Below are 24,059 nucleotides of genomic sequence, written 5' to 3'. Positions count from 1 at the left end.
GCCTTCCACTAATTGAAGTCCTCATCCACTCAGCTTCTAAGATTGTAGGGGAAAACTTTATTGTAAGGAATGCCCATAGCCATGAGAGATTTGGATCTCTCCTAGAGACGTCCTCCCAACTTACAGCAAGGAAAGGCTTAGTAAGTCTTACTTATTCTTGAGCCTAAAGCCTGCAATGTAGGCCCTCTAGTCATGTGAAAAGGTGAAAATTTTATATCCGGTTTGTTAGCAGTGAAGGCTTGTTCTGAGTTATATATAAAAATGAGTAACATCTGTTTAATTTGTCTTTAAATTAATTTCTAAAATACTTTCAAGTTTTTAGTCTTACAGTGTTGTACTTTCTCTTAAAATAAGCCCCACAGCTGAATTCAGCTGTCTTTAAACAGATTTGACTGGTTTAAAGTGCAGTTAGCCAATGAATAATAATAAGCCTTTCTGTGTAAGTAAAAATGTGTATAAATCGAAGTTCAACATCTAATACAAAAGAGTTTCTGATCTTATTCTCCAAATCTAAGCTCTCCTCATCCCATCCTTTGGTACTTCAAAGCTGTTGCCAACAGGAAAAGGAATAAATACCCAGAGGGTAAATTGAGCATCAAAATCTGCTGAGGCAAAAACTAAAGAGAAGGCTTCTTAACAAGACCCCACAACCCCCTACTATCTATCCTGTGATTCTGATTTAAAACAAAGTCCTTCCTGTATGCAGAAGTGTGGCTGGGGTTTTTTGGTGGGTTTGGACTTTTTTTTTTTCCATGATTGAAGATTATGAAGTGTTGTGGGAGAATAAGGATTAAAATAACCTTCTTGCCTTTTGGTCCCCTGCAGGTGAAACATTTGAGTGTTTACACCAAATGTGCTTGTTCTTTTTATGGAGACTTACCATCTTCAGTCCTGTTTACCCTGGACATCTTTCTAGTGGACTCTGTAACACATATTCCAAATTGTTGCTGTTTTTGTAGAGTTCTTTATATACCCAAAGCTGTGAAGGTAAGTCAAGAGTGTCAAGAGCTTTTGGGAATCACCAACAAAGCTATGGATGGATAATATGGTGGCAGGACGAATGCAGATACTGTGAATAAACACAGCCTACTGTGTATTTAACTGAATATTTGTCAAAGATTTTTAAGAGTCAAACAGCTGTATGGACTTAAGAAAAGGGCTGCAGATACTGATGTACCCATTTAAAAAGGAACAATGCTTTTCAAACTTCTCACTTCAGACTGGTCAAAAGATAGACTACTCAGAATAGCTAGTGTCCCAGTTCTGAATCTGACTGACTCAAATGCCCTGTTGGTGAAACAATATTTTCATGTGAAATGGGTATATACAAATGATATATATACTCGCCCAGTCCTTAAATTCTACACCTGTTGAAGTAAAAAGATTTCTCTGTATTTCCATGTAACAGTTTTTAACATTAGCAACGAAAGAAGGGCTAAGGCGTATCTCCATCTTTTTTGGATGCAAGGGGATACAATGACAAAGGATGACAAAAAGGCTGAAGTACTTAATGCCTTCTTTGACTCAATCTTTAATAGTAGGACCAGTTGTTCTTTGGGTAGCCAGCTGTCTGAGCTGCAAGATGGCACCAGGGAATGAAGCCCCCATAATCCAAGGGTAAATGGTCAGCAACCTGCTATAGTACTTGGACACACACAAGTCTGTGGGGCTAGGTGGGATCTACCCAGGGTTACTGAGGGAGCTGCCGGAAGTGCTTATCATGTCACTTCCTATCATTTGCCAGCAGTCTTGGCTAACTTGGGAAGTCCCAGATGATTGTAAGTTATCAAATGTGACACCCATCTACAAGAATGGACGAAAGGAGGATCTGAGGAATTAAGAGACCTGTCAGCCTGACATCTGTACTGGGCGAGGTTATGAAAAAGATAATCTTGAGTATGATCACACAGCACATACAGAACAACCAGGGAATTGGGCCCAGCCAGCATGGGTTTAGGAAATGCAGGTCCTGCTTGATCAACCTGGTGTCCTTCTAGGACAAGGTGACCTACATAGTGGATGAGGGAAAGACTGTGAATGTTATCTAGCTAAACTTTAGTAAAGCCTTTGACACTGTGTCCCACATGTTCTTGGCTGCTCATGGCTTGGAGAGGTGCACTCCTTGCTGGATAAGAACTGATTGGATGGCTGGGCCCAGAAGATGGTGGTGAATGGAGTTGGATCCAGTTGGCTCCTGGTCACAAGTGGTATTCCCCAGGGCCAGCACTGGTGCCCAGGGCTCACTGGCACCGGTTCTGTTTAATATCTCTATCAATGATTGGATGAGGGATTGAGTGCACTCACACTCAGTTTGCAGATTTACTACCCAAGTTAGGAGTGTTGCTTTGCTATAGGGTAGGAAGGTTCTGCAGAGGGATTCGGACAGACGGGATTGGTGGGCTGAGGCAAACAGTATGAGGTTAAATGAGATGAAGTTCTGGGTCCTGCCCTTGAGTCACAACAACCCCAGCCAGTGCTACAGGCTTGGGGAAGGATGGCTGGAAAGCTGCTAGGAGGAAAAGGAATTGGGGGTGCTCATTGACAATGGCTGAACATGAGCTAGCAGTTTGCCTAGGTGGCCAATGGCACCCTGGCTTGTATTAGCAATAGTGTGGCCAGCAGGCCTAGGACAGTGATTGTCCCCTTGTAATCAGTGCTGGTGAAGCTGCACCTTGAATACTGTGTCCATTTCTGGGTCCCTCACTATAAGAAAGGCATTGAGGTGCTGCAGCCTGTCCAGAGAAGCTCAATGGAGCTGGTGCAGGGTCTGGAGCGCAAGCCTTACAAGGACCAGCTGAGGGAGTTGGGGGTGTTTAGTCTGGAGAAAAGGAAGCTTGAAGAGAACCTTATTACTGTCTACAACTGCTTGGAAGGAGGTTGTAGTGAGGTGAGGGTTAGTCTCCACTCCGATAACAAGCAGTAGGACAAGTGGAAACAGCCTCAAGTTCAATCAGGGAAGGTTTATATTGGATATGAGGAAAAATTTCTTCGCTGGAGGGTTTGTCAAGCTTGGAAACAGGCTGTCTGGGGAACTGGCTAAGTCACCGTCCCTGAAGGTATGTAAAAACGATATGTAGATGAGCCACTTGGGGACAGAGTTTAATGGTGGACTTGGCAGTGTTAGGCTAAGGGTTGGTCACAATTATCTTAAAGGTCTTTTCCAACCTAAATGATTCTGTGATTCTAAGACTGTCAGTAGCATAATGTTAAATAATGTCATACTTTTATGTACAGCAATTGTAATTTAAAGAATATACCTAATTCCATCTATTGCTTGTCTGAAGGTAAAAGCTTGTGCAGCTTGTTACTGTTACAGTGCACAGCAGTCCTAATGCTGGAGTTCTCAACCCACTGTGTACCAAGGGGTTAATTTGTTTCCATCACTGGGGATTTGAATTGCTTGTCAGTGCTGAGGTCACTGTCACTGTTAAATGACAGATGTCTTTCTGAAAATCCCTTGCATCTTTCCTTGTGTTGTAAAGTTCAGTGACTGCAATAACAGGGTGTTGTTCTTTAATAACTGTTAAATTTATTCTTTAGAGAATTTACAAAGATGTCCTATTGCTCTGGGAGGGCTCCCTTGATGCTGAACTCTGCATTTTCTTTTTGCATAATGCCTACAGATTTAGAGCCACTGTACTCCCAGTTGTATAGCTTCTGTATCCCTTGTTCAGTGCTGCTGAAATACTCGTAAATCTCCTTTCTTCTAGTGGCTTTGTGCAGCAGCTGGGGTATGACAATAAGGTCCCTGATCTATAATTCCAGACAGCCCCGGAGGGTGAACAGATCGACCAATCCTCATCCCCAACGTAAGCCCAGGGAACTCACTGTCCCTGGGAGGTAGTTGTCTAATGCTTTCTATTTGTATTCTGCATGAAACTCTTCTTGATGCTGGACTGTTGTTCACTTAGAGAATTATCCAGTGCACAGTATATAAACTCCCACTAGAGATTGAATGCATGTAAATAAAGCATGCCTTAAGTCTAGCATAATGTAACTTTAAGTGAGAAGAAATAGACTCAGTCTAAGCACCTTGTAAGGCTGCAGTCACTGCTCAAATCTGCACAATACAGTCACAATCTGCATTTCTATGTCACATGGATAAGAGGTAAGGAGGACAGCTGTGTAGGTTTTCTAATTCCAGGGATTTCCTGGCTTTTTATTGGTCTGATGAGAATACAACACTGGTGTTTTAAAATAACAGCTGTTTTTAAATACTCTTTTGAACTAGCAACATTCATGTTGTAACCAAGAGAGACATAGTTTGAAAAATATGATAGATTGACCTTTATGCTACACATGCCTCATGAAAATGTTACTTTATACTCTGTTCTCACACCACCTAAAAGCCTGGCAGGCATTTCAGAGTAGAGACAGAAGATGATCCCTGCCCTACAGCCATTGCAACCTCCTTGTAATCTCTAGCTGTATTCACTTCAGCTGTATGATTTTTGCAACTTTCATGTCTATGTAGCAGCATTGACATGTATTACAACTATAAATTATTTAGAACAGATCTGCTTGAAAGCTGGTACTCATTTTCTCATAAACCTCCATCATCTGCTTAAACATTGAGATTAATGAAGTGTAAAGGGCTATTTTTAAATGCAAGGTGTTACACACATGGTATCAGCCTTTGATTACACTTGGCTTATCCAAGCAGCTTTAATGCTGACAAAATTGTCAGACTAATTTTATTTTCTGCAGCAGCTTTAAAGGAGATTAAACTGCTTCAGTTTAGTGATTTGCTATTTGCCAGAAAAATATATTCAGTATATGGAAAGTAGTCTCAAAGCAGTATGTTCTGTGCAAAGGCCCCCAGTGCATCCAGACCAGTGACAGTAACACAGCCAATACAGCACCCAGCCTGTTCTCGTAAGATTGTGTTGGACACCTCATCAGTGCTACTCTTAGAAAATGGATGGTTCTTCTGAAATACAATTCCATATATGCTCTATGAAGCCAATCCATAAAGAAAACATGGAATCTTTTATTTTTCATCTGTGTTTTTATATTAGTTTCTTGTGCATATTTTTAAGAACTGATAGTCTTCTCTCCAGCTCCTCTGGGAGGATAATGTGCCACTGGTCTGTTAGAAGGAATAAGAATAGCTTGCAGAGGGCAAACCATGAAAATCATATTTTACTTGTATTTCGGTCTCCTTTGTAAAGATAGCTCTACATTTCTGGCATTTAAGCTGTCCTTCCTCAGATGGGAATTCAGGAAGGCCGAGAGAAAATCCTGTTTAAAGGTTCATTTTAAACAAAGGATTCAGTTTCCTAAGTTAAATATCAAAGTGTATAAATTCATCCCTAATAAACTTGTAATTACACGGAGTTGGCTGTAATAAACTGCAGTAGGCTATTTGAATTGAGATGGTGTCTCTTTTCAGGTGATCTAAATAAAGGATATCTCAGATTCAGAAAGTAAATGTAAAATAATCATTGTCTCTTTAGTCTTGCTTAATTGCAGAAAACATAGTGGGGACAAAGTCCATGTGAATGTAAGAACATGTACATAAAACAGTTAAGAACATTCAAACTTCCCTGCCAAAGCACTGTGGTTTCCTAATTACTTTTGCATGAGAGACAAGCACTGTGCTTCTTGAGAAAATGGACATTAGTAGGTTTACAATATTTATGTAAATGTATGATGTAATTAATGTAGTCTTGGTTAGCTAAAATGAACTTTGCATCAACATTAACTTGTATTTGATTTATCCTTCTGCTCTCAAGAGGTTCGTTTTATCTGGAGATTCATGGCAACATGATTTTTTGGACATCAGATATGGCAAAAATAAGGAAAGACCTTCAGGGAAGAGAACTAGGTTGCTTCTATTTCCCAAATTTTTCAAAAAATGAGATTTTCATTTTGTTTCTTAGAAAAAATGCTCACAAAGACCTTGTTTGAAACACTGTTGATGTAGTTTGATATTTTTCTTTATGGTTGAGAATGGTTTTCAAGAAAGTCAAGAAATATTTCAAAATGAGATATTTAAATGTAGAAGATAAGAGCATGGGAACTTTTAAATGCAGTGGAATTTTTTTTTGTGAAAGTTTTATTCTTACAAGAAGGCATTATTTCAAGCAAAAAGCCATGAACTTCCTGCTTTACAGAAGTTGTGGCTCTGAGAATGTGAATTGTGCCTGCTATTTTTCTGGATGCTGTAGCCTTTATTGCTTTTCATCCATATCATAAATATTTGTTCAATTTCCGTGGAAGTAAGCTGAGAGAACATATCAAAATCAAAGGCAGCTAAATTCTATGTATTTGTTAGTATATTAACTTTTAATTTTCTCTTTTGTTCTCTTGGTGTCATTTGCTGGAGGATGCCATAATGTGCCTGAATATCCTGTTGTGGTCATTGTTCTTTCTGCCTGTTAGCTGTGTTAAAAAATGTTATTTCTTAGTTTGATGTCAATATTGTAAATCAAGACTGACTTATTTTCCCTTCTGCCTCTCTTGATTCCTTCTTCCCCTATCACACTGCATTTCCACTCGCGTTCTCTCATTTGTCATTGAAGTGGTAACAATGTTTTATAGGGGACTGATTTCTTCTCACCTTCCCCCCTAGATGTTCAATCGCTATTTCTTCCAGCCTTTGAATCAATGATAAATGTTGCTGGAAGCATAAATATGGACAGACAGGCACGTACTAATCTTTGAAAGAATCATTGAAAAACTGGTAATTCCTATTGCATATTTGTTTACTATATATTTACAGCAGCACGTTATTTGGTATTTAATTGTGAAATTTGCTAAGATATTTGATCCTGAGTTTTTAATGATGTAATAATACATGCATTTAAATGTATACCACATCAAATATCAAGTGACTCCTTATTACTGGATGCTGCAGGTTCTAGTCCTGAGGACTTCACTGTCACTGTCCAAGCTCGCTCGGCCATGGCAGATGAACCTGAGGAGTTAAAGGGTGGGGCCGGTTCTGCACACACTGTGCCTCACCTAAAAAATCCACTGTGCAGGCTGGAAGGGCACACCCACGTGGGGAAAGCCCTTTCCAAATCTTCATTCGTGAAGCCGAGCCATGATGATTTATAGTGGCAACTATATTTAAATCCAGATGCAGTTATAATACTGAACACTTAAGTTCGCACAGATCTAACTTCAGTGTACCTTTCATATTTCAAAACTAAAGTGCCTGAGATTTTAAGTGACTAAAATAAGACAGTCAAAATGCAGAACAGGTATGCAATGTTCCATGAGTGCTTTAATTTAATTTCATATCTCTACTCGCTTCCTGTAACAGGTTTTTAACTGTTTAGTTTCTGGGATCCATATTCTCATTCAAATGGAGTATGGCCATAATTCCCCCCCCCCCCAAGATTATTGTGGAATTCCTTTTCCTAATTTAAGAAAAAATACTCTACTTGCAAGTGGCTTGATTTTTATTTTTAAGTTTAAACTGATGTTCATGTTTTGTAAAATCCTTTAGGACTTTATTGGCAGATTGTCATAAACCCAAGCTTCTTAGCCTTTTTTTAACATTACAGTAACAGTATACTAATGCAAAATGTTTGTATTTCTCTAATGATATTTCCTAGTAATATTGCATTTCTACTTTTAGTTTTCTTGAACTTGCACGATAGAGTACAGTTGTGATGATACTACTCTAAAATCCCCACCTGTCTCCATAAAAATTTTTGCATTTTCTCCTTTCCTCTTAGTGGGTCAGAAAACAGAATGGTCTTCACAGGAGAAAAAACTTCAGGTTGCTCTAATTCTCTCACTGAAAATAAACTACTTTCTCAAAGTCTGAGTCCTTTACATTGAGCTCTCAATTTGAAGAGTTTTTATGTGTGGGAAAAGGATTGCTTTGAAGAGGTGTCTGTTGTGGCCCTTCTGGTTTCTTACTCCTTTGACTGCTGTTTGTGAGCACTCGTAGTTAACAAAACAAAACCAAACAAGAAAACCCCAAACCAAACACTAAAAATGTTCTTGAGTGAGTGGTGGTATGACAATGAAGCATTGCTTTAGAAGTAACTAAGAGTTTAGAGTTCTCTGCTTGCGTTTAGCTCGTCCAAAACTTCTGATGTCTTGTGGAAATTCATTTAGAAATGGTTAATCTTCTCACTTATAATTCCCTTATCCAAAAGTTAATAAAGGTGCTGAAAATCTTTTGAGGTTCCAGGAGAGAGAATCTACCACAGAATCATTTTTGTTGCTACAGTGACTTAATAACACCAGGACCTTTGTGTTTTTTCTTGAAGAAGATGCTTTCATTTAATTCCTTTTCGTAAGCAAAATTTAATTCCTTTTTCATGTGCTTGCTCAGTGTTTCAGTCCTTGTATTTCCAAAGTAGCTTTCCACAATTTCTTTTTAAAAAGTTGATACTTTTTTGGATTTGAAGCAGATCAGGTTTTCAGGTCTTCCTGAAATACTTGCCCTTTGTTTGGTTTTTGGTTTTTTTTTTATTTTTCTTTTTTTTTCCTGGGAAATCCACAAAAAATGAGTTGTTTTGTTGTTCTTTAAAACAAACTCGAGATTAAAAAGAAATCCCAACAAAGTCTGAACTGCTGAGTCTGTCTGGCTATCTGTCTTTAGACTTTATAATGGAGCCCACTGGTGTAGTTTCTGTGCAGCAGTGTGGTTAATAAAATGAGATCCCAAGTGAACTTGGAGGCTTTTTATCCTCTGCAGTGGTAGACAGCAGAGCCTGGTGTAATCCTGAGATGATCAGTGTTGATTTGTTAGCTTTGTCAGGGAGTAGAACTTAGACCATGACCGAGAAAAGGCCTTTGTGCTCTCTCTTGCTCTTTGGATGGTATTTGCTCTTCTTACATCTTTACAAGCTTTACAGAGCAGGCACTGTCTCAGAAGTTTTGCCATTAACCCTAAGAAAAAGTAACTTTTTCTTTCCATCCTGATTCCTTGATTTTAGTAGCAGACAGATCTGAAAGGTTGCTAATATTACTGGAATAAAACATGTCGGAACAACCATCAATGGGGTCTCCTGTGTGAAGAAGGGGTTTTCTCTGGAGTAGATAAAGAACATGTCTAAAAAGGTATGCTCACTTTGTTTTACTTCATACTGGCTTTTAAAGATTAGAATTTTCAACGTGGATCTGGCCTGTGTGTTTACACTCCCTAGATGCAAACACTTCACTATGTTTTGAAGTTAAGGATGTACTCTGGCTGTTTGACACAGTGTGCTGTGGCGTGCGATACAAGTAGCCTCAGTGATCTTAGTTTAGGACTTCACTAAAATGCAGTGCACATTGATTTTATTCCATATATGCCTACTTTTTGCTGATGGCTTCAGTTAACAAAAAGTGAGGTGGCAGGGGCTTTTATATAAGGAATAGTTGGTTTATCCTATTTATCTGTTTTTAACAGCTTTGGATGCCCCTTCGGGAAGTGTTCAGGCCAGACTGGATGAGTCTTTGGGCAACCTATTCTGTTGTAGGTGTACCTTCTCATGGTAGGGGTGCTGTAGCTATATGATCTTAGTCTCCCTCCCTGGAGATACTTTCCAGAACCATCTGGATGCAATGCTATGCAACGTGCTCTAGGAAGAGTCTGCTTGAGCAGAGAGATTGGACTAGATGACCTCATTGGTCCCTTCCAGCCTTACTCATTCGATGATTGTGTGATTCTGTGGTCTTCGAGATCCCTCCCAACCCAAACTGTGCTATGATTCTACTCCCTCCTTTAAACTCAATAAATGGGGACAATAATTTTGACTTTGATTCCCTGCTTGGTCAAGACAGATCATGTCATTGTAGCTGAATTCTGACCTCTTTTCAGAATTCTATGAAAAGTCTGGGACTTCGGACCTAGTTCTTATTTTACTGTTTTCTGCTACAATCTGGGAATTGACAGGTAGAGGGCAGCAAAGTTCTATTTTTTTAAGTAAAGTTCAAACCATTTTTTATTGACATGTTTTTTATCAAGATAAATAATGATTGTCAGTTTGATGCATTGGTTGATGCTCTTCTGATTAAAAATTAATATAAAAATTTCACTTAAAATATTTACTAAAATGCAAAGAAATGCAAAAGCATTGCCTGCAGTATAACATAGCTAGTTGTGAAATAGCTGCAATAAAGGAAAAAACCCCAACATTTACAAGACCAATTAAAGGACAGCTTTTCAACATCAGAGGGAGAAACTTGTGCTGTTTTGTCCCAAAATCTATAATTACAGCCTGCATGCTGAATTGTATAAGTAGAAACCAAATGACATCACCCACAGATATCTCCCACTTCACTAAAGAAGAAAAAATGAAAAGGAATCTTGCATGCAGCTCTGGATTGATTTTTGGATAAATGCCCCATCTTTGCCTCATTTATCTCATAATGTGAAATTATTCATTACTCAGTGGTGACACTCTATTCCCCTGTGATTCCTTAAGTGCAGTTATGAAACGATGGCACTGAGTTTGAAATCAGTTACTCCTCCAGCATCACTGTGTGAGCTGTAAACATTTCACAAGAGGGGCAGGGAAAGCATTAAACTGCAAATGTAATTGTAAGTTAATTCTCATGAATTCACCCAAAAGGGAATACCCCATGCAGTACTTTAGCCATTAATAATGAATGTTGATCATTAATGCAGAAAGTAAAATTTACTTCATTAAATAATTGGAACATATATATTATCTTTTAGTGTGATTACGCTGTTGTACTGTTTAGCTGTACAATGTGCATGTAGTGAGTTTGAGCTCAAAGCCTTGGAATGTTAAGGAGGATCAGGGTCAGAAGCTGGCAACAGACATGCTGTACTGAAATATATCTGCAAAAAACCCCAAACCAAAAACAAATCCCTGAACCTTGATTCAAGTGTTCTGGCTCATTTCAGAGTTGACTTTCGTATCATGTAGATTCACTGAAGACAGGTATGTAAGGACTTGTAGTGGCTCACTGGGTCTGAAATGTTCAGATTTTGTACAGTCTGGTTGAAGCTGTCAGACTAGGGGTAGTTCCTGAGTCTTGTCCTCTTTGCCTTCTGTATGTATGCTTGAAACCTACACTTTCAGCCATGTACAAGTTAGCAATTAATTTGAGTTATTTGTGTATAGGGAATTGATAAATGCAGGGAAGAAGTTTGCAAAATGGAAAAATGAAATCCTAGTTTGAAGGTGATAAACATGAAGATGGTTTTACATTGATTGCATGTTTCAGAGATGGAAAGTATTTTGCAGGTTTAAATTGTGAGACAATATTAATACCCTTAATTTTTTTAAGTTATTTTTGGGAGGTTTCTGTCAAAGTACTGTTATTGTTTTAAATGTTTGGCATTAATTTTCTCTCATGTGCTGGGACTTTCACTGCTGTCAACAGGTGCCCTCTTTGAATGCTGTGGAAAGCACAATTTGGCTTTCACATTTTTAGTCTTACTGCGCTTTAGAGTTTGCATCTTATTTTGTTTTTCCTCTGTTGTTTGTTCATTCACCAGTGGCTCCTGGGGAACTGTATACTGTACTTAGTTTAAAATGTCTTTTTGAAATATATCACATTAGATTTTCCTTGTCCTTCCCTTGTATATCATTCCTGTTGCATGTCTCCCAGACAAAATCTTGAAGTGTTTATTCTAGCTGAAACTGTGACCCTAAATTACTGGAGATACTTTGAAATATCACCTGCTTTATCTAAACCAAATTTTCAGGCATACTACTGTTAACTCCATCATATCTAGATAAATGAGTCTTAAGTTGTGTCTTGGTAATGGTTTTATTTTAGCTTTTAAAGTCTCATTGTTTATTTTTGGTAGCAATTCCATATATGTCTTTAGCATTATCAAAAATTAATACACATTCGTAAATGCTGTACTGGAGTAGGAAGTATTGAAGTATTGGTTTAGGAACAGTGAGTATTTAAGTATTAAATATTTATAGCATGTTAATTCTTCATATAAGTGACAATTATTTGGATCTGCAAAAAGAATTGTAAGAAATTTAGTGATTTTGTACACAATGCAGTCATTAAAAACCAACACTTGAGAAATCAGAATAATAATGTTAACTAATGGGTTGCATTGTAGTGTGAAGTTACAGATGTCTGAAACTCTTATGCTGTAAGAGCAAGCAGCTCTAAGCTGTTTTAATTTCTGCATGGCTAGCATTTAGAAAATATGATTAATGAATTTTTAATGCATGTGGGGTCTTTTTGTTGCTGCTTTCAGTTGTTGTTGTTTAGTTTTGTGGGTTTTTTTAACAGAAAAGTGTGAGGAGGGTAAAAGCCAGATTTCAAGAATTGCTGCTTTGGATCCAAGGTAAGTCCAAGACACATATTTTTGTGATCAAATGATATAATCTAAAAAGGAAGCTAAATTGAAAGACCAAAACACCCTTTACTAAGTAGCATCAAAAAAAGCATAGCTACTCTAATGTGCAAAATATTGCATTTTTCATTGGCAAGGCTATGTCTGTAGTGCTGCTGGTAAAAAACAGATTGACATTTGGTCATTATTTCTTATCAAGGGTGTTTTACTTGTAATGCTATTTGACAGCTATATTCTAGGTCTGACAGCATTGAACCAGCTTAATTCCCACTGAACTGCTCTAAATACGTGGTATTGCAATCAGTTTAACAACCCCTGGAGGCAATAAAATCTCTCCTTTGAACACACACAAGGGGAAGAAATCTAAGATTTATAAAGGGCAGCAAGTATTCAAGATAGGGGCAAAGTTTATGTGTGAGCCTATAATTGATGTTTCCTTTGTTGGAAAAGAAAGCTTGAGGATGCTTTAAGAATTAATCTTTAACAAGTTCTAATCTGCACTAACAAGATCTGCTCAAGATGAGTGAGAGAAAGGTATGATACCAAGAGTTTTGTCATATTCAGCCAACAATGAAAATTCAAAGGTACTCTGTAGTTCAGGAACATTTTTGAGCAGATGAAGAAACTTCACAATTAGATGTGAAATCTGCACGATCTCTGTGCCGCAGGTGGGTGAGAGCAGAACCTGTAACCTGCGCTGCTTGTTCTCTGCTGTGCGTTCAGGTGAGCATTCCTAAGGCTATAAGAGCTTCCCATTATCTGTTCAACATACAAGATAGGTGGGAAGGTGCTGTAAGTTTGTCTGATCCTTTCATTCCTGCAACATGTAATTTGGCAGATCAGGCAGTGACAAAACAAGAGTAGATGCTGATGAGCTTATTAAATAGTATCTTAATTTCCAAGAGATCCCCAGTGCTTTAAAAATTACTGCATTTGGTATTATCCCTCAATGAAATGTAGCTGCCTTTAGGATAAATGATGGTATCTTTTATCCAGAGAAAGAAGATTATTATGGAAAAATGTAAACCCTGCCATTGTGTAATTTAATAAGATACTATTAATGCTATAGACATGTCATTAAAGTGTATATAAGAATGGTTTTATTGCATATGTAGGAAAAGCATTAGGGAAAAAGGTTTTCAGAGCCTTGCTGACTTACATTTGCAGAATTGCACAGTGCAGGGTTAAAACATAACTGTCTAAGAAAAATCTTTCTGTTCCAGGTTACCACCTGACCACTACTTCTATATCCATAAAGTATCAGTCAATACGGGGAGGTTGGGGATAGTCTGCCAAGTGAGGGGCTGAAATAGCAGTGTTACTGAAGAGTGCAGGAAATCTCAGGGTATCCTAGCTTGTGAGGAGAGCTCTAAATGGGGAGAAAATGAGCACATTTTCTCTGATATCAATAAAAATGGATGTCCTCATAATATTGTACTGCGGAGTTGTGTCTTAGGTGGTATCTGCTATTGCTGTGAGAGGCAGCAGAAACTTGAATGGGTGGCTGTGGGACTTTGCAGGCAAAGATTCAAGTTGTGTGCAGTATGATGGACACTGTTCCAGCAAAAACAGCTAGTCCTCATTGTGCTGTTTTCCTTGTTCAGTGCTGCCACAGATTGCTGCAGGCAAGATGAGGTTCTAGTAATGTTCTAGTAATTTTCAATCTGATTTTTTCCAGAGGTTGGAGAAAACTTAGCTAAAATAATTTGTCTGACAAAAACATTTCCTTCTAGCTCTATTATAGACATCAGCTTGTTTAACTAACCATGTCCTGTAGCATTATTGTTACATAGTTGAGATTTGGGGCTGTCATTCTGCCTCAATATTGATTCATTTTCCTTCAGAAACGAAGGTAGCCTTCTTTTTAAGGGTTATATTAGCTGGCTTTTTCATTTCTGTACAAAATAAAATAGGTATTTATAGTGGCAGGACAGATGGTTACAGGTTGGATGGATGCTGTGATTTTCTGCGTTTACTTTTCCTTAATCAACTATGAATCTGATAGTCCAGAGGAAGGAACCTTATAATGTTACAGAAAGTGACCACTTCAGTCTACAAGCAATAGCTTCTGTTTTAGTGTGGGAAAGGGGAATAGGCAAAATCTCTCTTGCCTGCAGTGAATAAGTAATTACACAGCAACAGTTCTCTACAATGAAAACTAAATACTAGTAAGATGCTACAAACTGCTGGGCATATCCTCTAATAATGTGAATTTTATTTTTGCCCCAACTAGTGTCAATAGAACTCTGAGAGTTTTCATCAGATAATAGCAACATCTGATAATTTCTCTTTTCTTGTTCAGTTGGAATTGACAGGTATTGTCAGAAGTTCTAGCTAGTAGATATTGTCAAAACCCACTGTATTCAAATGTTTCCAGCATTGCATTCCAGCATGCCCTTGGCCACTCCATTGCTTCCATTTGAAAAGCTTCTTTTCCTCTATAATCATTTTTGGTTTTGCAGACCTTGATTAGTTATGGAGGAGTGTTTTAATTTAGCTCATATGACTGTTGCTGGGTGTAGGGCTCCCATGTAAGCCCAGCTGTAGAATGGTCTTGATCAAGGCATTACCATGATGCTCAAGTACACTTTGTAACACACCTGATTTCATTTGGCAAAACAGGCTACCCACTTGCTTTTCTGCCTCCTTTTTTGTGCTCATATTCTACTTTCTGTGAATAATGTAGGAGGGTAGTCCTATTTATAAGCCCATTTATTATTATAAAATTTGATTATTTTCTTCTCTTTATGAAGGGTTGCAGATAGTAAATAATTGCGACTTATGTGAATCTCTATTCAGTCAAGTGCATGGCTGTTGCTTTTCTAGTTGTTATTTTGGTCAGAAGACAAAGATTTTTTTTTTTTTTTGAATCAGTTGATTCAGTGTTTATTGCCAGTAGAGACAAACTCTAAAACTCCTAGCCAACACAGACTAGTTTTAAAGAAACTTCAATGCCCCTGTCTCTAATATTACAATAGAAGCTCAGTTATGCCTTTCATGCCCAGTAGTTCTGTGTTATCCGCACGCCTCCTATGGGAAGAGGCTATCCCTTTGTGCTTGACTGTAAACTGTATTAGCAGAGAGCAACTGTGGTACTGATAAAAATTTTACTGTAATGTCCTTACTTTTATAATGCAATGCTTGTATTATTCCTAAAGATTTTGTAATCCTTTACTTCTTACATAGTCAAAAAATTAAAAAAAACCCTGCAACTAAAAACCACTGCAGCAGGTTTTGAAGAGGTTCTTACTCTTTAATGTGAATGAGGAAGGTTCTGTCTTAAGTGCTTAAAAACAAATTAAGTAGAGGCACAAAATCTTTGTCGAATAAATGACGGTTTCACCAGGATGAAATTGTATCTCATTGGTCATGGAATGAATAATAAATGAAGCAATGAATCTAGTGGATCATTTCAAATGACTAATCTTAGTCAACCAGGTAAGTGAAGATGGTTATAAATTGGGTTAATTACTGTAGCTTGAGTTATAGCTCAACAGCTCTTAATTTCAACTTTCAAAGGCTGCACAAACCAATTTTGTACTCTTAGATTATAATGAGCAGTCTTTATTCTTTAATCAGTTCATCCAGTATCTGGCTGTCTACTGTAACATTCCTTTGAAGTCAAGAAAGATCTAACATAATTGAAGAAATGTCTAACTACTTGACTCTCTCTTTTTTAATATAAAGGAATTAAACATTAATCAGACTTGTGCATCTCAATTAAGCCAATTAAAATTATCACAGAATGTAGTGCACAGAGCAATAGGTAGCTTTAATGTTTGAATACATTATCAACTTTTACCTAATGTTCCTTATTTAAGATGTTTGTTACTCAAAGTGGAAACTCATGCAACCCATTAAATAACACTATCATTGTTTAAAAAGTTTGACTAACTTAATTTACTTAGTGTAATTGCCTACATTTATGCACAAGATATGTTAAAATTTGTTGCATTTAGTTAAAAGTAATACGTGGATTACTTTAGGTCTTTCTATGCCAGTCTAATTTCCATATGGTTTTGTGCTGATTGGAGTTTTTTTGTAAGAAAAATATTATACAGTGAATTAATTTCTTTCACAGGGAAGTATGACTGAGTCATTACTGGCTGAAGTGTATAAGCAAAGTCCATATAATTACTAATAATTTGTAACAAGTGTTAATTGATAAACAACTCCCTCTGGTAGCTTAATTAAAGCTGTAGGATAGCAAGGCGATTTACAACTGGGATTGATCTCAATTAGTCAACAAAATCTGTGTAGTCTGTTCAAAGAAGAAGAAGGAAATTTAGCCTAGTGAGGCTTTGGGGATTTTGTCTTGTAATTTTCTTTTTTTTTTTTGAACAAGAGAAATAAAATCACAAAATATAGTAATGTTTTCTGCAGTTACCTACCTACAGTATACTGTGCTTATCTTTTACACTACCCAGCATTTGTTCTTTCATTTGTTTGTTCATTGTCAGGTTACAGAACAATATTCAAACATTTCTTTTCATTATACACAATGTGATAAAAAAGTAATTTCATACAGGGTTGTACATTTTAGAATAACACCCCCAGGAGACCACAAACTAGAGAATGAAAAACATTTAAAATATGTCAGTTTTTGATCTTACTTAGAGATTTGTTTATAAACTGGCATTATGCAGCCTTAATTAAAAGATAACACAGGAAAGATGGCATTAGGGAATAGCTGGATATGTGGAAGCACAGTGATCTTATAAAGTCAGCTATGCCGTTTCAGGATTCACTACTCTTTTATCATTTGGACTGATAGTAAGAATATAATCTATGAGTACTTGAAATTGCCCCTGTGGAATAAAAAAAAAGTGTCATCTCTGTTTAAACTAGATCACAGACTGGCTGCAAACAGCTGCTGAAACATTAATTAATTTGTTTGCAAATAAATCATGGATATGTACTAGCCGAAAATACAGCTATAAACAAGCATGAGTGTTGTGCTTCTTAGATTACCTATGGATCCCTCATTTGCCTTCATTTTTAAAGATAATTTTATATGAACCAGCAAAACAAATATATAGACCAAATAATCTGAAAGAGCTGAGCCTTTTTATTAAAGTTGTTCTATAGATACATCGATGTGCTGAAATGCAAATCAGTTTCAGAGCTTTAAAAAACACACATCCATTTTACATTTGTGTAGGACTGAACCTCATTTAAGAAAGATTTGTTAATCAAAGAGAATGAAATATTTTGGTGGAGGCATATGAATGTGGGTTTAACAAGTTTGCAGCTAAAAATATGGCTTGATGATTTCAGCTGTGCAATTTATGTTCTTCTGGATCTTGAATGCTCTTTTGGTAACTGTGGCATCCTATATAAATTGTGCATTACTTGGTACCTGCTTTTCATATGCCATCAAGGATGCTGTTTAATATCTATGGATTGTTTAAAGAAACAGGCTTTGTAGCTTCACTGAGCTAGAGGCAGATGGACCCAAACTTGCGCTTGTGACAACACATGGGCTTCCTCGGGGCTACTCTTCTAGCTCAAACGGTACTTCTCATTGTAAGGGCAAATCCTTGACTCCTCCCAGTGCTCCCTTAGGCTCTGCATATGGTAGGCAGAGAGGAGAAAGATGACACTGCAGGCCTTGCCCCCTTGACATAAGCTTTATTTTCAAGAGTGGAAAAAAACAAAGGTTAGATTCTGCCAAAGGATGGGACTTGCATATGCAATATGAACAATACAGGGAGGCCTCTGGATACCAACTAACCTTCAAGCAGCAGGCTGCTCTATTACAAGACAGACATGTCTGTGGAGGTTGTAGGACGTGGCCAGGGAAGGTTACATGGTTCAAATTCTGCATTCCCAGGGAGTGTTGTCTGCCTCACTGAGCTGTTGGGGTTGACTGTCTTACATACACCATTTTTTCTCTGCTTTTTTAAAAGGCTTTGTTGTGAATGTTTTCTAATATGACAGGTGTCAGTTTTAGTCTTTGGAAAATTAAGTGTTTGCTAACAGGGTAAAAGTCACATTTTGACATTAAAAACTGAAGTCAGAACTCTAGGGAAAAAAACCAACAACTGTTCTCTACAGGAGCTAACATTGTGACTTGATGTGAATTTGACTTTCTTCCTCTTTCTAAGGTCTATATTTTTTTTGTACACTAGCTGATTTGCTGTATAAAAGATTCTATTCCAAGCTGATCCTGCCAGCCAGATGTTTTTGTTGGTGGGGGAATAGGTTTTCCTAAGTTTGGATGAATATTGTTTGAACAGTATTGATCTTTGCATAATGACACTGCATTGTGCCTTAAGATCACCTTTGCTGTAGATAGTGTAAGCTCTAGTGTTAGTTCCAAGAGCAGTCTTTGACTTCAGTGAGCATATTTCTGCAAGGCACTTGGGGTGTACTGTTAGCCCCCAGATACTTCCATCATGCCTACTTTCATCCTGATAAAGTTTCAGGTCATTTAGTCTTTGTACTTGAGTTAACTCTAAGCCCTTTCCTTGGACTCTCAGAAAGCACTGGCTAGAGCATGAGTTCCTTCCTAATTCAAAGCCTCTTAGGGCTTTTTCAGAGGTTAATGTGACCATTCCAGATAGTATCACAGTCATGTTTGTTTACCACTCCTGTACCAAGGTTAACCCACCAGCTCCTCCAAGTTCAGCTATTTAGTTTCTTGTGGCATAGTATTTCCACTAGCCTGATTCTTCAGTGATATTATCTGCCTAGAAGCTTGACTTTCATATGTTTAAAGAAAGAGGGTGAAACTTTTATTTCCACCAGCCTGTCTCTCTTCTATGGAAGATTTGAACCTTTGGATTTTCTTTGGTGGAGGAGGAGGCGTTCATCAGAACATGTAGGTAGAAATGGCATTACCTGCAAGCCTGAGGGAAACTGTGCTCTTAAAGTTAGGTTTTCATATGAAAGATGGTGATGACTTCTGGAAGCCAATTTATGATCCATAGCTAAACTGCTCTGTTAAAGTAGGCAGACAGTATGGAGAGGTTTCACTGATGGTGCTGTTAGGAGAAACTTCTGTATTTCCAACCATAAACTCCAAAGACGTGTAACCATCACAGTTTTTGATCAAACTAGGGAGGTACAGATTTTGAGAAGAGGTCTTGAATTTTCCTTTTTTTTTTTTTTTGGTGGTCTATGTTTGGACTTCTACTGTAAATACAGTAATTTTGGCTAAAATTTAAGCTCACTTGTGCTCACAGCATTTTAATCAAGTTATGCTGGTGCTGAAATTCCTGGAACCAGTAGCATCAATTATTCAATCTTCTTTCCACTCTGGTTTGTGCAGAAGATGCTTACAGGACTATCTTGATGTTCTCTGCACTTGAAGATACAGCTTGTCATATATTGGGCTAAAATTGTGTTGTCTTCTCAGAACGGACCCCTCTGGGGATTGCAGAGCTGTTTTATTGTATTTTGTTGTTTGTGTTTTGGCTGTATTCCACTGCCTGCCTCCTCCTTTTCCTTGGTTTGAAGTGCTGTTACACGTGCATTGACTTAAGTAGACTTCAGGCAAAGCTGAAGGAAGAGTTGGGGGTTCAGCCTGGTGACTTTTCAAGTTACTCTGTGCTGCTAGTTTCTTCAAGAGCTTAAGTTCCCTCTGTGATCAGCTTTAACATGCTTAATTTATTTATGTACTTGTTTCCAACCAGTGTCCCCAGTTTGTCTCTCCCTCCAGGAGGGCAGCAGTCCCTCTGTCAGCATGGCCCACAAGCTGTCCAGAGGGTGTTACTTGGGGACAGGCAACAAGGCAGGGGGCTCTTGATCATGCTGCCAGACCATGATGAACTGTACTTGGGACCTGAATACAGCCCTCCCTCTGGGTTTGTCTGCTTGTTGCAGCTAATTATAATTTTAAATTTGCCCTTAAAATAAAATTCTGTTTAAAGAGCAACTTTTGCCTTGGGGTAGTCTTGTAAGCAGAAAGTACTTATCCAAAAAGCAGTTTACTTGGCTTATGATTTCAAGTAATCCCTATATTGTTCTTTAAGATATTTGTATGAGAGTGAAGAATGTCTTTTCACAGCTCAGCCTCTCTTCTTTAGGTCTGATCTTGTACAGCAATCATCACCTTTTATTTTACGGTATCACAGCGAGTTCCATAGAAAGGGCTGAATGCTCCCAAGTTTTACATCTCCCAGCCGGGTCTACCTTTTAAGCAACCATTTCACAAATGAATGGTTGGGGCCTGTCTCCTCAGGAATTTATGCTCTTAGTCCTTTCAGCGTAGGACAGTTTAGATGGAATCACTTTGCCCACAGCTACAGCTTATTCTGGGCTCAAACATGGAAGTTATTTAACCTTGTGGCCACACCAATCAACAACTTGGGATGAAGAAGCAAAGAAGAGTATCATGCTTAAATGAGATGTGCTTTGATTACTTGACTATCTGAAGTCTGGTTCACTGTCTGAAATTAGGACAGGGTTCTTTTCCCAGTGATGTCAAGTCCTGTACTTCTTTGGGAGATTTAAATAAACCCGAATGCATGAAGCTATTTGTGCAAAATAGGCCATGGAATAACTAAGTACAGCAGGTACCACTGCCAGTTTTCCAGCAGGTCTGGAAGACAGGGCTTCAAGCTGCATGGTTTCTTTGTATTGGCACTCATCAAGGAATAACTAAGCTTAGCTAACCCTCCTTATTTTTCCATGTCTTCCTGATTCATAAAGATTGAGTTTCTGAACAGCTTTGGCTCAGTTTGCATCTTTGATTTTTGATTAATAAGTTAAACATCCACTAATGGTTTCAGAGTCAGTCAGAGAAATGGAACTGGTAGGATTCAATCACAGGTAATTTGGTATCAGTTTAAGTGTGGTGGATTAAAATTTACATAAGCTAAAATGAGAATCACTTACATAAGTGTGAAAGTGTACATAGATAGAAGCAAGCTGAGAATAAGTAAAGAAAAACATAATTAAAAATTAAAAAGGCCCCCAGAATGCTATTCTGTTCCAAAATGCCATATGGTCAATTGCTTGGCATCATCTTCCCAAGTATGCTTGCAATACCTACAGGTTGCGTAATATCAGTGCCCAGACGGGAGGCCATGGCTGAAATAGCGTGATAGGAAAAAGGGAGCAGCTTGAATGTTTCCATCCATGTGTTAGCAGTCAGGCAGCGTTGGATTGTCATTGCTTCAAAATCTGATGGTTATATTGGAACTTTCTTCAGTAAGAGTTCAGTTTGGATGTAATTGGTGTAAAGATGTTTTAACACTGTCCTTAGTTTGGATAGCAGAATTTTAAGAAAAATCTGTTAAGGTTTCCTTTTTCTATCTTATGTATTTGCGTAATGAAAAAATGCAATTCTTGTCAGGGGGCCAAAACACACACCAAGTTACTTAAGGGTAAGGAGTAAACAACACTTGTGAGTTATGACACATACTCAGAATAATGCAGGGAAACAATGAGGGATATCCTTGAAGCAAAACTAATTTTTGTTCTTGTATAACATTTTGAACAGAACGGTGAAGGACATCAGAAATCCATTCATTTATTTCAAAATTTGCAAAACAAATCCCTTCTTACATGTAGTATTTGTACAACATGAAATTATTATTCAATAAGTTGACATTTTAAACCTATTACCGCCTAAACCCATCTATTACTGAGCTATTCAGAGCACTAAGTTAACATTTACCAGAACGTTCATCCTCACATCATGGGGAGATCAAGCTCAAATCCTTTATTTCATATTCAGATCTTGTTGGGTCAGGATTGAAAACTGCTACCTTTCTGATACTTTACTGAAAAGCCACTCTGAAATCCACAAAAGAATTATTATCAAGTTACTGCAGTTATTCAGCTAGATGTTGACTTTGATATGTCAACTCTCTGATCTTTAATAGAAAATTGATGGTCTTGCACTGAGGGTCAGTCATATGCATGACCAGGATAGGCCAAGGTTTGCATTAAATTACACTCAGCCTTGCATTCTCATTCTCTGGCAGGCAAAGTCAAACAAAGCCAAATGGATACCTTGTTAGTTTTGTTTTCTTCATTGTTTTGTATTGGCATATGGATTTAATTCTGTAATGGGTGACTGCTGGGCACAATCTGCTTTATTGATTTTTCTGGGGAAAGTTTTTGTGAGAGCACCCTGAAGTAAAATAACATAAAAGCAACTGGTGCAATTCTTGGTCTTGTTGCAGTAGGTGTCTGTTGTACCATTTATTCAACAATTGACTGTTCAGGCTGAATTTGTATTTCCAGAAATTTCTTCCTTTAGCCTTAATTTGTGTATCTCACTATGGCTTTTTTTTTGTTTGTATAAATTTTGCACCTATGGTGACTGCAATGCATCATGCAAACTTTGGCCCTTTTCAGTGCTGTTGGTTGTCAGTTCATACAATGTTGAATTTTAACTTGTCTGAGGAAGGAATGCTGTATGGCAGAACTAGGATATCCATGGTCTAGGACAGTGTTTTGAATCCCAGCTTCTAAAGTGTCGGCTGAAGCCACAGGGGGTTGGGTGAGCTACCGCTCTGTGCATAATTTCTTTGATGGCTGCAGATGGATATGTTGTATGGCAGTGACTAAAGGAAATGAAAGAAAGGGAATACATTTTCTTTAAAAAAAGCCACCAAAAAGCCTGTTCTTCAACTTCTGTTTCCTGCAACTGCTATTATGTAAACAACACATCAAATATGTGTATAGAGACTTGAATGTCATATCTTCTGGTCTTATATGTAGCTTTCTGCAAGGTTTTTAGGTTTGTTGTCCATTTCATGCTGCTCAGGATAATGACAGAAGATGAACACATATCCTTAATTTTTCAGAATGAACTAAAATTTTTATACTGAATCCTCATAGAAGATGATGGACAAGTTTGACCATATGGCCCTTTGGATAATGTCAGCAAAGAATGTCTCATTTCTTTCTGAGTGGAAGTTGGCCAGTATGGTGGCCAATACAGTAAGCCTTGTCTGGACAGTCACGTGGAGCATCTGTGCATTAACCTGTGCATCCCTTTTCTCATATAAAATCTAGAGAGGGTCCTGGATAGAAAGTAATAGTTTTTGAGTTATTTTAAAATTTTCTAAGTAGGTTGATCATGGCAAGACTCAGTTTACACAACTTGTGTCTATTGTTTGTGTTGATTTTGTGTCAGTGTTACTTTGGCTAGATTTTTCAAAGCCTTAGCTGGAAGACACCTGGCTCTCACTGAAGTGCATTAGGATCTAATGTTCAGAAAACCTAACTGATTTAGGAAGACAAGTCTCATTAACTTTGAGTAGGACTTACATGCCTAAGTCTCTTATGTGCTTCTGAAAATGCCAACCTTGGATTTGAAAGCCAACCAAACGTGTGCTAAGCACTTTCATGGAAGGAGGCTGGTCACAGTGTACAGTCTGCAGGACCAAGTTCCACAACAGATGCATATAAGGCATTTAGCTTTTAGAAAAAAGGGTATCAGACTTCAGATTTGAAGGGGACTGCACACCCTAATGTAAGTATTAATGCAGCTCTTAATGCCAAGTTAAGAACATCAGTGAATATATGGGAATGATTTTTAGGAATAGCCCTTGTTACTACTTTGATGTGAATCTCCTTCATCAAACTCAGAATTAACTTTGCTGAAGTCAATAGACTTTTGCACCTTGTAAGTAACTGCAGTCAGGCAACCCTCTAAGTATATATGTTCTTACAGAGCAAAATATACAGATTATAAATAACATCACAGGGAGACTGGGTCTGCTTTATCTCTGCCGTAATTCTTCTGATATGCTTGGAGTTACATCAGGATAAATTTGGTCCACTGAGATTAGTACAAAAAAGCAGGTAGTGTTTCTTAGCTAGAAAGGTGCATATAAATCCCTGTATCTCTAAC

This window comes from Pithys albifrons, chromosome 10, assembly GCF_047495875.1.
Source record: "Pithys albifrons albifrons isolate INPA30051 chromosome 10, PitAlb_v1, whole genome shotgun sequence".
Classification (NCBI taxonomy): domain Eukaryota; kingdom Metazoa; phylum Chordata; class Aves; order Passeriformes; family Thamnophilidae; genus Pithys; species Pithys albifrons.
This window is presented reverse-complemented; position numbering follows the sequence as displayed.